This window comes from Chiroxiphia lanceolata, chromosome 2 (genome assembly GCF_009829145.1).
Source record: "Chiroxiphia lanceolata isolate bChiLan1 chromosome 2, bChiLan1.pri, whole genome shotgun sequence".
Classification (NCBI taxonomy): domain Eukaryota; kingdom Metazoa; phylum Chordata; class Aves; order Passeriformes; family Pipridae; genus Chiroxiphia; species Chiroxiphia lanceolata.
In genome coordinates, this window is record NC_045638.1 from 66,341,282 (window position 1) to 66,353,698 (window position 12,417).

The following is a 12,417-nucleotide window of genomic DNA, read 5'->3' on the forward strand; positions in this document are numbered from 1 at the left end:
GGATATAAATAGCAAAGCTCAAGTCATCTTTGAAAATATGCACTTTTGTATATACAGCTTTTTAAACTTTTCTGAGATTATGCTCAGGTGCAGTGTTGAATTTCAGTGTCCTAAGTTTCCAAATGATAATTCCAAATTCTCAGATACCTTTCAAAAAGTACAGAAAGACAAAAAGGTAGAGAAGAATTGAAAAACATTCAGTAATATTAAATTTGCAACAACATTTATAATAGTGTATTTTCACTTTACATTCAAAATACAGATATATAATTTTAACAAGTTGTATAATAAATGGAAGATTTGACTGATTTTAAAAATAAGGTTAAAAGTATTATAGGATAAAAATAAGTCTTACAGCCAATTTCCAATTTTATTCTTCAGAATTGTTGTGTCATTGTTTAATCTAATAGGTATTTTAGCCAGAATATGTACAAAAAGAGCTTTACTCTTAATATTAGGAAGGAGGTTTGTAATCTTGTGCTGTATAAATAGGCATTAGCTTTCACCCTTAATGAGTTAAAATGAAAGATTAATAGGTCTTCTCATGAATTATATTTTAGTCACGATGGTTCTGTTCCGTATAATATGACAGCATTAAATACATTATTTTGATGCAGGTTGCAATAGACAGAAAAGAGCTATTTACTATTTATAGATATTTTACAATGTTACAGTAAATATACTGAATATCAACCTGCATTTATGTAATTTTTTTAGTTCAGAAACTTTACAAAATCTGACAACCAAGTATGAACAAAACGATAAATGATGAGAAACCGAAGAAGCTTAAGATAGCTGCTCTTGTTCAACAATCAGTTATTGTGACTCTAAATCATTTGCCAACTGTAAGTGAAAATAGCCCGTTTCAGTATGATTTTTCTGGTAAGGAGCAGACAAACACAATCCATTCTCTTGTATCTCATTATGTGTCTCCTAAAAAAAAAAAAAAAGACATCACTACTGCCCTATGAGTCCATTTTTACAGACACGTTAGACTAAAGGGACCTTAACAAGAATAAGAGTAATGTGCACATTCTTCAGAGATGAAATAGAGTAATACAACACTGAAGTAATTTTGGTGACTAAACTAAATTAGAGATCAATAAGTATCATCCTGTGCTGCATTTTACAGGAGGATACCTTCCAGATATGCCATTCGCTTATGTTTTATGAGTTGCACTAAATTGTTCTGAAGATCTTGCCTCTAGGACATTATGTATACTTACTGTAATGATATGCATTGTCGAATATCCAGCTGAGGCTTAAATCAGCTGATTTTACTTTTTGTGCCAATGCCTACTAGTGATAAAAGGATCTTTACCTCTTTTGTTTTGAATGACTCTGTTAGAAGCCAGAGGGTTCAGTGTTAAGCCACCACAGATTTCCTTCCGGTCTTTGAAACTGCTCGTATAGCATGGTGTTCCCATTTTGAATCCTAGATTGTACTAATTTTTCTTATTTTTAGAAAACCTTTATTTTGCTTATTTGTGAACAGTTGCTTTCTCTACCCACTTGTCTTTTTAATGTTTGTGTGAGTGGGTTAATGTACTTTATTAGAAATACCTGATTAAAAAAGGAGAAACACTTGTAATAGATATGCTCTGTTTAGACCTCCTTCAGGAACAACAGTCACTAAAAAGTAGAAGACCCACATGTAACAAGAGACTTCCTTATGAAGAAATCCAGTCATCTACTTGGAAGTAGAAAGGACTGGGCAAACTGTATCCCATAAGATAAATGCGCTCTAAAAATTTACTCAATCACATTAGCAACTAAAGTGTTAAAATCACATCTTTAAGGTTTTGGATTATATTATTATTATATTTGTTGTTGTTGTTTTACTTTGGGTTTTTTTAGTGTCATTTTTTTTTTATGCAGACCAATAAATGTGTTTTGAAGTAAAATTTGACCATAGTTTACCATCTATGTACTCCCTCTTACTCCCTTCTCCATTAGGAAATCACCTTTTCCTTTTTTGCTTTCTTTCTTATGCTGGTATGACAAGACATATTACAATCAGTTCAATATGCATCTAGGAATTAACCATGAAATATGATTTTCTTGCCCCTAGCTGGTTTATGACCTTCTAAAAAGAAAAACAAATTAGTTCTTAAGCAAAATATTAAAATCGATATTTCTTTTAATTGTGATAGAAATAAGATTAACATTGGTTCAGGTATGATAAAAATAAGGATAAAGCAGAAAGACCGCTCTGAAATATTCCAGAACAAGTGCTTATTCCCGTAAAGGTAATTTCTAGAGAACATGTCATGTTTCATTTTTAATAGGATTCAGGGATACAAAAAACAATGGACAGCAGCATTTAAGAAATTATGTAATAATAAAATAGATATCAGTAGGGATACTAATGGAAGACTAAAAACACTAGTCTCCTTTGAAAACAAGAAGCGTTATTCTTAACCTCTATGAAATACAGCAACCTATTTAATCTGTACAGTGTTGTACCTGGATGTCACCCAAACAGTTTAGCTCTTCTATGCTTGAAGTACAAATGTAGTAAAAGCATATTGTTGCTAATGCAGCACTTACATTTAGTGAAATATTTATTGATAGATAGGGAGATGAATTAGAACCTTTAGACTGTATTAAAATGTACAGGAAAAGGAAGCAATAAATTACTCACACATCATTTTGAAAGCATTACTGCTAAAGCAGAGGCCAAATTGCAGCAGTGTAAATGAGAACATAAATATTTCTAGTTCTTCCTCAGTTAAAGAACTCCAATACACATATTTTTTCTGAAAGAATATGATCAAGTGTACTTGAGGCAGCATTTCACATGTAAGTAGCCTATACATGGCAGATGTACAAGCAAGAAAAGCTTTTAGTCTTTTAGGACTTCCATAAGTGACTTCTAAAAACAAATGACTTGTATGAAAGTTCCATTTAATTTTCTGAGGGTTGGACTACAGATTTTAATAATTTTATATTTCTTGTGAGTAGGTATATTAAAAACATAGAGCTAAAGTAGAATTTGAGTCATACAACATCATTTGCTTCTAAGAAAATGTTAGATGACTTCAGTATTCTAATGTCTGAATGAAAAACAAGACTAGCATGTGTTATATCCATATTCCATACAATTACAGAAAATTTATTAATATTTTCCATGTGTTTGTCAAAGTAGCATTCCATTTAGTAATGTTTGAAGAATAATATACAACCTTCCCCCAGAAGCTGGACAAATGCCATATTTACTACACAAGTGAATACAACTAGATTAGAGATCTTCATAAGGTTAGAGCTAATTTGACCTTTACATATAATCTCTAAAACTCCCAATAAATATATTTTTCTTTGCAATATCTTATTTAGATTGTTAGTGCTTTCCTTCTCTTCCCTCTCTTCTCCCCCACCAATTACACCAATTACATCACTGTGTATAAATTCATCTTTTTTTTCTTAACTTTTTCTTTTTTTTCTTTTTTTTTTTCTGACAGGGTTTATAGTTTTCTTCTGCATTATTTGTATCTGAGTCCTGCCAGTCAAATTTGAATGAACAGATTACTGGATCTCATCTAGCCATATCCTGCGTAAGGGGGGGATTTAGGCCCGTAAAAACTCCCTACAGAATAACAGTCAAGTGCAAATATACCTGTGAACATCTACTCTGTAAATGTTCTATTCCTTACATGCATCCCTGATTAGTTACAATGTTGCTTGGATGGTTAATTTTGTCAATGCACTGTGGAGTTACTCATGCTGGTACCACAGACTTAATGTTCTGCTGCAGTTCACATTTATGGATAGTTGATTGAATTCCATGTCAGATCACGTCAGGAGTACAGAACTACTGTGATATTAGTGTTACTTTTTGCAGAGGGATCAAAGTCATGACTTCTGTCTTCTCAGCAGAGTTTGAAGCCTTAAGTTGATGGCAGCCTCAGAATAGATAGTGCTGAATCTGTCCCCTGCCCCCTCACAATCCCATATCCTCTCATTTCCCCACAGAGTATTCCTTAAGATTCTAAGAGCAAGTCTATCAGTAACTAGTCATGTCTGGAAACAGTGTACAATGTATTGTCGTCCCTGGGAGCCAGGTGTGGATCAGAAAATGCTATGCAGGTGACAAGGTTTAAGAGGCCTTGTCCATCAGTTTGTGTTAAAGTGTTTTCATCAGCGTAACTCCTCTGCATTAATTCATCTATGTGTCCCAAAGACTAAATAGAAAGGCTGGAATCCTAGTAAAACCTAACATAATAGCATTTATATGTACTTATAATTTCTGCTGATTGACTGAATACACTTCCTCACTCAGTGGACCATGAACTAAAAGATTAATAAGACAACACCTCAACTTTAAATGTTTTGACTTTTTATCCCCCAAACTTTTATTTATGAGAAGCAGATTTATTCATAAATTTAGCCAGAAATCAGATCAGCAAAATAAAAACATTCTTTGTTACCTTAACAATAAGATGGAGGGTTACTTTCTGCCTTGGATTCTGAATGAGGTAATTTCTTAAGATGTTCTGTGACCTATATTGGTCTCTCAGAAATAACTATTGATCTTGGCCTAAGATTTATGAAAAAACAGAAAGAATTATTCTAAAGGTGTTTAATCCTTCTGACAGGGACATGTGCATGTTCATCTGTGGTATGTACAAGCAGAGGCACTGTATGTATATGAAGAAATTTTTCTTAGATGTTTTTCTACTTTGCTGCATGCAAAATTCTGTTCTGGAATGATTCAGAGGAATGAACATATAGTCTTCTGGAGAAGTCACAACATGTAAGACCTCTGAACTGCCAGTACGCAGTTACCATGTGACTCTGCAGTTACAGTTATGTTACAACTCTGAAATTTTCTCCACATTTATAGCATTATTTGTGATTTCCTTTCTTAAATGACTTTAATTTTCATCTTGTTTGATTACTTGTTTGATTCTAGCTTTTGACTTGCAATCAATTCCTTTATTCTTTGAAATGTCATTCAGTTCTGGAATTGGAGTTTTTACCCTACAGAAATTTTAGAATTTGGTGCATTTTTTAAATTTTAAATCAGAATAAAGAATGCAAAAGTGAATTTTTAAAAAAAATGATGTTTTGAGAAAAAGCTGTTTCAGAGAAGGTAGAATTTTTAGTCATCTGTAGGCCAGCAATCTAGATCTGCCCAAGTAGCTTGGGAAACTGGGATGGGACCATGCCTGTTTTCTGGGCAGAGATCCAGAAAAATAGTCAGCCAAGAAACAGTCTGCCCAGGAAACCATACAGCCTAGCTTATCCATGGAGCTGTGGCATTCCTGTATTCTACCAGTTGTACTATAAGTTAGCCAGAGCTCCCAGGCACTTGGGCAGCCCAAACCCAAACAGGTGGGATTTCAGGGAGCCAGGGAAACCACATGTCAGTCATTTGACTGGGATGTGAGTTGACGGAAACACAAGCATTCATGCAAACCTTCCAACCTACCCATCTGCTTTGTTTTTGTTAACTTTCTGTTAAGTCAACAAAGTTGCAAGGAAAGACTTTAATTGCATCAGGTTAATTATTTTTAGAGAAAAAATATTAGTTGTAGAGTTTTGCTCAGTTCCAAGTATGGATAATTCAGCAAGGTAAAGGAAAAAAAATATACCATTTCACTGACATCTCATTTGAGTCCTAAAGCACAGACGATAAATGGAAGCATGCTGGAGTGCAGCCAGAATACACTACACTCCATGAATTCCCACTCAGAATAGTGACTCTTAGGGAGGCTTCTATATTGACATAAAATATAGTTGTCCTAAAATTATAAATTATCTATAACACTTTGATAGCCACACAAATAAAAGTATAAAGGTAGTAAAAAACAGAATCACTGTTGCAGTGACTGGACATGTGGCTTAAAAAAGTACTTGGACTTATCCTGACAAGCAACCCGAGGCAATCAGCAAAATATTCTAAAGCAAAATACAAAGTACAAGTAAAATTTCCTAAATGTACCTTAAATTACCTGGCAAAAAACTGGCAAAAAATATTTCTGGTTCTTTTTTGCTCCTCCTCCCAGTTTACAAGATAATCAGTGGACAAATACTTTCTATGATGTTATTCCTTTGGATTGCTGCATCCCCCTCATTTTGACACATCTAGGGCATGCAATTATTCACAAAGGTCATTTTCCACACAAGAAAAGGACAGTGACCAGAAGGCAGCATTTAGGCTGTGAATACACCATGACAATTTAATCAATGAGAAAACTCCAGTGTCAAGAACCATCTTATTTCTGGGTTGACAAAGACTGACGCCTCATCAGTTGCTGGTAAAACTAACTAAAAACAGGTCAGAAAAGCAGTACAAAAGGACTATAAATGCTGTAATACATTAGTCAGTGTAGAGACAATATCATTTTTAAATGTTCATTTAATAATTAGCATGAAGAGCAAAGTATCATTCAGAGAGTAAGAGTTGACATGCAGTTATGGTTTATGTCCACCAAAACTAGTCTGTGTCATTCTTAATTTGCAGTTTCTAAAAATAACAATCTCTTTTCTTTCTCAGTAAATTGCGACGGTCAGGTCAACAGAAAGGATTTAGATGAGGTTTAGTTGTCTAAATGAGACACTACAAACACAAAAATCACAACTGAAATCCTAAAAAACTCTATAATGTTGCCTCATAGTTATGGAATTATTTGTAGTGAATGGTTTGTGGGCATGCCTGGGATGTTTGTAAATTACGAAGTAGCATAATTTTCAAATTTGATCACGATTCACAAATTAGAAGCTTGTTGGGCTCTAGGTAATATATAAAGTAGACTGAGCTCAGTATTTACTGGAGGATATAAGGATACTATTCTGTTATTATCTTAAGCTAAACATTGCTAGACCACACACATACTTAGCGATACCTATGCCCATGGGGCTACAGCAGCAAAGGGTATGGAGGAAGACAGTATCAACTTCACTGCATAATATAGTTTTACACCAGCTTGTGACAAATGTAAAACACATGTTGATTCTCCTAAGATAATTGTACCTACATCTCCAATGTGTGACCTAATCATCATGCCATCTAGCTTTGTATGAGGGTATATTTATGCTAAAATGCAAAGCCTAACTAGACATCAATGGATGGAGACATTTAGAAGAGCAAGAGTTCCAAGACACTTTCCACTGATTGTTAATTGACTTTTTAATAGATCTTTCAGAAGTAAATGAATTAATCTAAAATGATTCTCATCATGAATAAGGTAGGTTTGTTGACACAAATGGGCTGTGCTGATATGCTCTGATTTCTGCACACTTTTGATGTGCCATGAGTTTTTAATTAACAAAAGCGCAGACCAGATCCTCTTTTTTATTTGTATTGATTTTTTAAATATCTTAATATATTTTTTAATTATTTTATTTTCCTTCTAGAAAAACAGGTCATAGATTTTATCTCCACCCTGGATTTACTTTACTTTTACCATTTAATGGTGAACATGGTGGTAGTGCTAGGCTGACTTTTGAACTTGATGATTTTAAAGGTTTTTTCCAACTTCAAGGATTCCACAATTCCATGATATGAATTAACTACCCTTCAGTGAGCAGCAATGTTTTAGTTCTGTATGACTCAGAAGCCACACCTGCTCTTTCATGAGGACAGCAGGGTGAGGCATTTCTTAATTCAGCTTATGCAAGTGCTCAAACTTATCTCTTGCTATAATCAGGTTTATCACAGATACAGTAAAGAAATACATACAGCTTTGTGTTTTCTCCTCTCTACAAGGACCCCACCACAGATGTATCTTTTGCATTCTCTGTGGATTGCTTCTAAGTGGATTTGACCTCCAGGGAATGGTAGTACAGGAAAACAAAAACTGTAGTTCACAAACTCACTTAGGTTATAAAACTAAGCTGTTTGTTGCATTGTGAAAAACATATCCAGAACTTTGTAATTTTGAGTTTTGGTCATTCTACATGCCTTTTCTATGCAGCTTAATGAAAATATGGAAAATTATTTAAGAAATACAATGAAGTAGAATATATAATATGGAAAAAAAAAAAGTTCTGTGATACTTGTTTATTTACTAACAGCATTTACTGGTGTGCAGAAAGCCATTGGCTTCTCAAGCCTGACCATTGCAGATGCTGAAAGAGGCATATGGGTGGTCTGAGATTCTACAGCAGCTCTTTGGTCCACAGTATCTAAAACTGACATTCCAATAATGTCCATCAAAATAAAAACCTCTCTGTTTGCTATTGAAAAAGTGCATTAATTTTAATCTGTTCCATCTCCATGTTGAAAGGACTTGATGATAAAAATCATATCTGCAAGGATTCTAATATTACTTTTGCACTCATAGTAAATAATTTAAATATTTACAAAGGTATAGCTGTAGCTATAAAATGAATGTGCAATCCAATATATTTTGCTGGCATAATGATGGTTTATGTTAATGATTTTTTTAGAGTTCCAAAAAGTTCCTTTTAAGTTAACAGAGGTAGAGTATGCTATCTTACACATAGGTATCTGTAAATTGGCTGAGTGGAAAAGGACTGTAAATAGATAATGAATCTGAGAAAAGAAATTTTAGGCTTTTGATCTAGGTATTTAAACAATTACTTAGCTTTAGAATTACTTTTTGGTTATGTTATAATTGATCTCTCATGACTTTTAATTGATTTATAAAACCTTACTGGTAAATTAATTAGGACCTGTGTGCAATGTCCTGACTCCTATTACTCACACAAATAGAATTGGAATAAGTTTAACACTTTTCAAAAAGACTTTGAACATGACCCTCTTGACAACTTTTAATATAATTTGATAATTAATTTACACAACTGAAATATCTTTCTATTTATTTATAAGTTATTTTATTTTGCAAAATTAAAATTTACAAGAACATAAAATTACAATCATAGAGCATTAAAGAATTAGCAAACACCTAATTAAGCTAAATACTTCAGGTATACTCTGGGTGCCAGAAAAATCAGTTTCAGAACAGTTACCTGCGGGAGCTTCAGGCTGGAGATTAAACTCAAAGCCTGGGTTTATGCTACATCTTCTATAATGTAACTAATAGGATCCCTAATACTTGCTCGAATTTCCAATACCTGTGAAGAAATAGATTGCTGAGAATGTGATCTACAAAAGCCACCATGACCACCTAGTGTGCTCCTTACTAATACTGGCAAGGCAAACAGACGTTACTTTTGTCATCACAGCTAATGAAACCATTTTTATATAGGAATCCCTAACATGGAGTTTTGCATCTAGGCTAAACCCAAGAAAGCCCAAAAGTGGACTTAGCTGAAAGAGGTGTAACGGTGAATAACATGAACCATCTCGGTCATGTTGAAAACTCTCTGTCACCCGCCAGAACTTGGCCTAAATTCCATGGGTACCTCATTGCTTTACTTCAAAAGTTGTCAGGGTACACAGCTGTACATCTGTATCCTGAAGTGTCGCATCTTAGTTTTGATGAGCTAAATGCCTCAGCAGTGTCATGCCTGACTTGGGTCTAGAAATGAGGCCACGAGAGTACTGTGGAAGTCTTGTTGTCAGTGCAAGGAATAAGCACTGGGTCAGACTGCTTGTGATGCACAGGTGAGGAAACCATCTGCTTTTCCTGAATTAGCTTAAATTAGTTTGGGGAGCCTCACACATATTCACAAATATCCTATTTTCCAGTTTGAGCATTTTCAAAGTGACAAAAAAAGGGTTTAAATACTTGAATATGTAAAGAAAATGTAAGATAAAGTCTTCATCATATTATGCGTGTTATAACTAGTAATCTGTGAAATAACAGCAAGTAGTACCAGCAGCACAAAAAAAGTCCTTGTCCAACTAGTTTTGCTTTATAAAGAGGAAAAGAGAAAGGAAAACTAAAGAAGCTTCAAGCATGCTTACGGGCTAGGAAAAAAGGGGAGAGATGGCCATAAAGAACTGATGGTAAGGTGCTATAAACAGTAGATGAAAAAAACATCTATGAAGCTTCACCAATATGAAGTTGGGAAATGTATCAATTTACAGAATTCAGAAACAGCGGTAAAATGATACAAATTTAAATGACAACTGAATGTTGAAGCTCAGTGCCTAAAAAACTGTCTAATGACTTTATCTCTTCTAGATTTAAGTTTGCCTTTTCATTATTTCACTTATGAAAAAAAAAATTAGGTCACAGTGTTACTAGGGAAAAAAAAAGATTAAGCTAAGAGACAATATGGAAGATAAAATAGATAAGATATGAGCAAAAGCATTACATTCACAGTCATGTTTGGGGAGGGATTTAAATTAAACCTGGAAGAGGTAAAAAAGTTATCAAGTTTCCTTTTCTTTAGGTTTGCCCAGAACCACTGTAAAGAAACTGAACATCAGTGTTTTGTTAATATACTTTTTACTCCAAAGAAATGATCTGGCCTTCAGCTGGGATGGTCATATCTGCTTCCTCAGCCTACACACATACACGAGTTGACAAGAAATTTTCAGTACAGAAACTTGAGAAAGGAACTTTACCCTAATTCCATCAAAAATAGATCACTAGCAATTTTAATGAGGACTGTTCTCTCAGCATCCAGAATGCCTCACCACCACACCTTGGTAAGGTTTTGTGACTTTAGCAAGAACCTTGAAAATTGTTTACCATCGTAAACTTTCATTTTTAAAGTTTAAACAGCATCAAATTAATTTCAGTATTGTTTCCAACTGTTGTTAGTTTTATACCCAGAGCTAAGCTCTACACATGCTTTCAGCGTAGGCAATGCGTTCTAGGTGAGTCTGCTTGAGCTGGGGGGTTAGACATGGTGACCACCAGATGTTCCTTCCAACCTCAATCACTGTCATCTCTAGGACTTTTCCTCTGGAGAAAAGGGGTGTATCCTTCTCCCTTGACAGCCATCAGAAGAGGCAAGTAGCATGCTATCGGCACTGAGGAGGTCACCAGGGCTCCACCACCTGCACTGCTGGGCTGCCACTGCTGGGCTGCCCATTGCCATGTGCTTGTGCATAGGGCACTAGTTTCTCTTCACAGGACCTGATAAGCCTGAGGCTCTCTCCCCTTACATTTTGTCCAGGACTACTTCTGGCACTCATGTAAGACATGGAGGCTCCAGGAGGATAGTGGTCTTGGTCCTCAATCTTTGGTTTGGTGTAGAACAACTGCTCCTGGCACTGAGCAAAAGCAGCCTCTTCCAATGCTCCTCTCCTGTCTGCCCAACTGTGAGTAGCTTTGGGTCTCACATAGGGGCTGTCCTAGCACTGTGGGTACAAGGAATGTATTTGGGCCATCCAGCACTAAAGTCTCCCAGTGACTTCCTCTGCCTTCCCTGGCTGTGTCCTTCATGCACCCTGTGCTAAAACAGATCATGTTTGGAAGACAGTGTGGGGGCTTGGGGGGCTTGGGCACACCAGGTCTTTCACCCAGGACCTTCTGACAGCTCGCCAGAGCCCGTCCCAGGTGTCTTACCCCATCCAGTTTAAACACTGGGGAAGTGTGAAGGAGATCAAGGCTTTACCTCCTACTCTCTCTCCCTCCTGCTCTCCCTCCCTCCTGCCCATGGCTGTGGCTAGCAGGCAAGAGGGGTCTTTCTCTGCTCTTTTGGTTACACGTTTCCTGGGTCACAAAACCCGTTCCAGGGGAATGAGATCCTTTTGTTGATCCATACACTTTGGCTTGATCTCTCTCAGAAAATCAAAACTCCAAACCTCAAGCATCCTGGATTTTCAGTAGTAATCCAGAAGGAGACTGACTTTAAAGCAAAGTACAGTTTTTCCCCTGACCAAAAGCTCTGGAGGAATGGGAGTTTAGAAGCAGTGTTTGAGAAACTATTTTGAAGTGGAAGCCTAGACAGACTGTTTCCAGAAAGAAATCAGTGGAAAATCCACAGTATGTATCTTTGGCTAGTCTCACCATCATGAGAAGTCACACACAGATGCAGAGGAACAGAATAACCCTGAACAAAAATGCTCATGCCTGTTTAAAACACGACCAATCCATAAACTATGCAAATTTTTATTTTCCTTATAGGTCATTGTAAAGGGATATAAACATGCAGGCACTGACACAGAAGATAAACTCTAAACAACAAGGAGAAACAAGGCACATTTTTCTTGGGTTTGTTTTTACAAAGCTTCCCAAGACATGTACAGTTGCTCAGCATTGGCACTAACCTGGTAGCCCAAGTTTGGAGTGAGCTGTCCCTGTTGCTCTGGTCCAAAAACAGCTTCTTCACTGTCAGAGACAGACATATATCAAAGAAGCTGTGCGAAAGGGGCCCTGGGGCAAAGCAAGTAGCAAAGGACCATGTCCTGCATTTGGTGCAGGCATACAATGAATCTGAAGAATATAGAGGTGGCTTTTCAGTGGAAAGGGGTCCAGTTGAGGGTCCAGAGCAGATCTTTGCAGCAGGGCTGCAACTTGCATGTTGAGAAGATGAAGCCAGGTTCTCCACAGCAGTTCATGGTGGTTGGATGAGAGGCAGTGGGCCTCA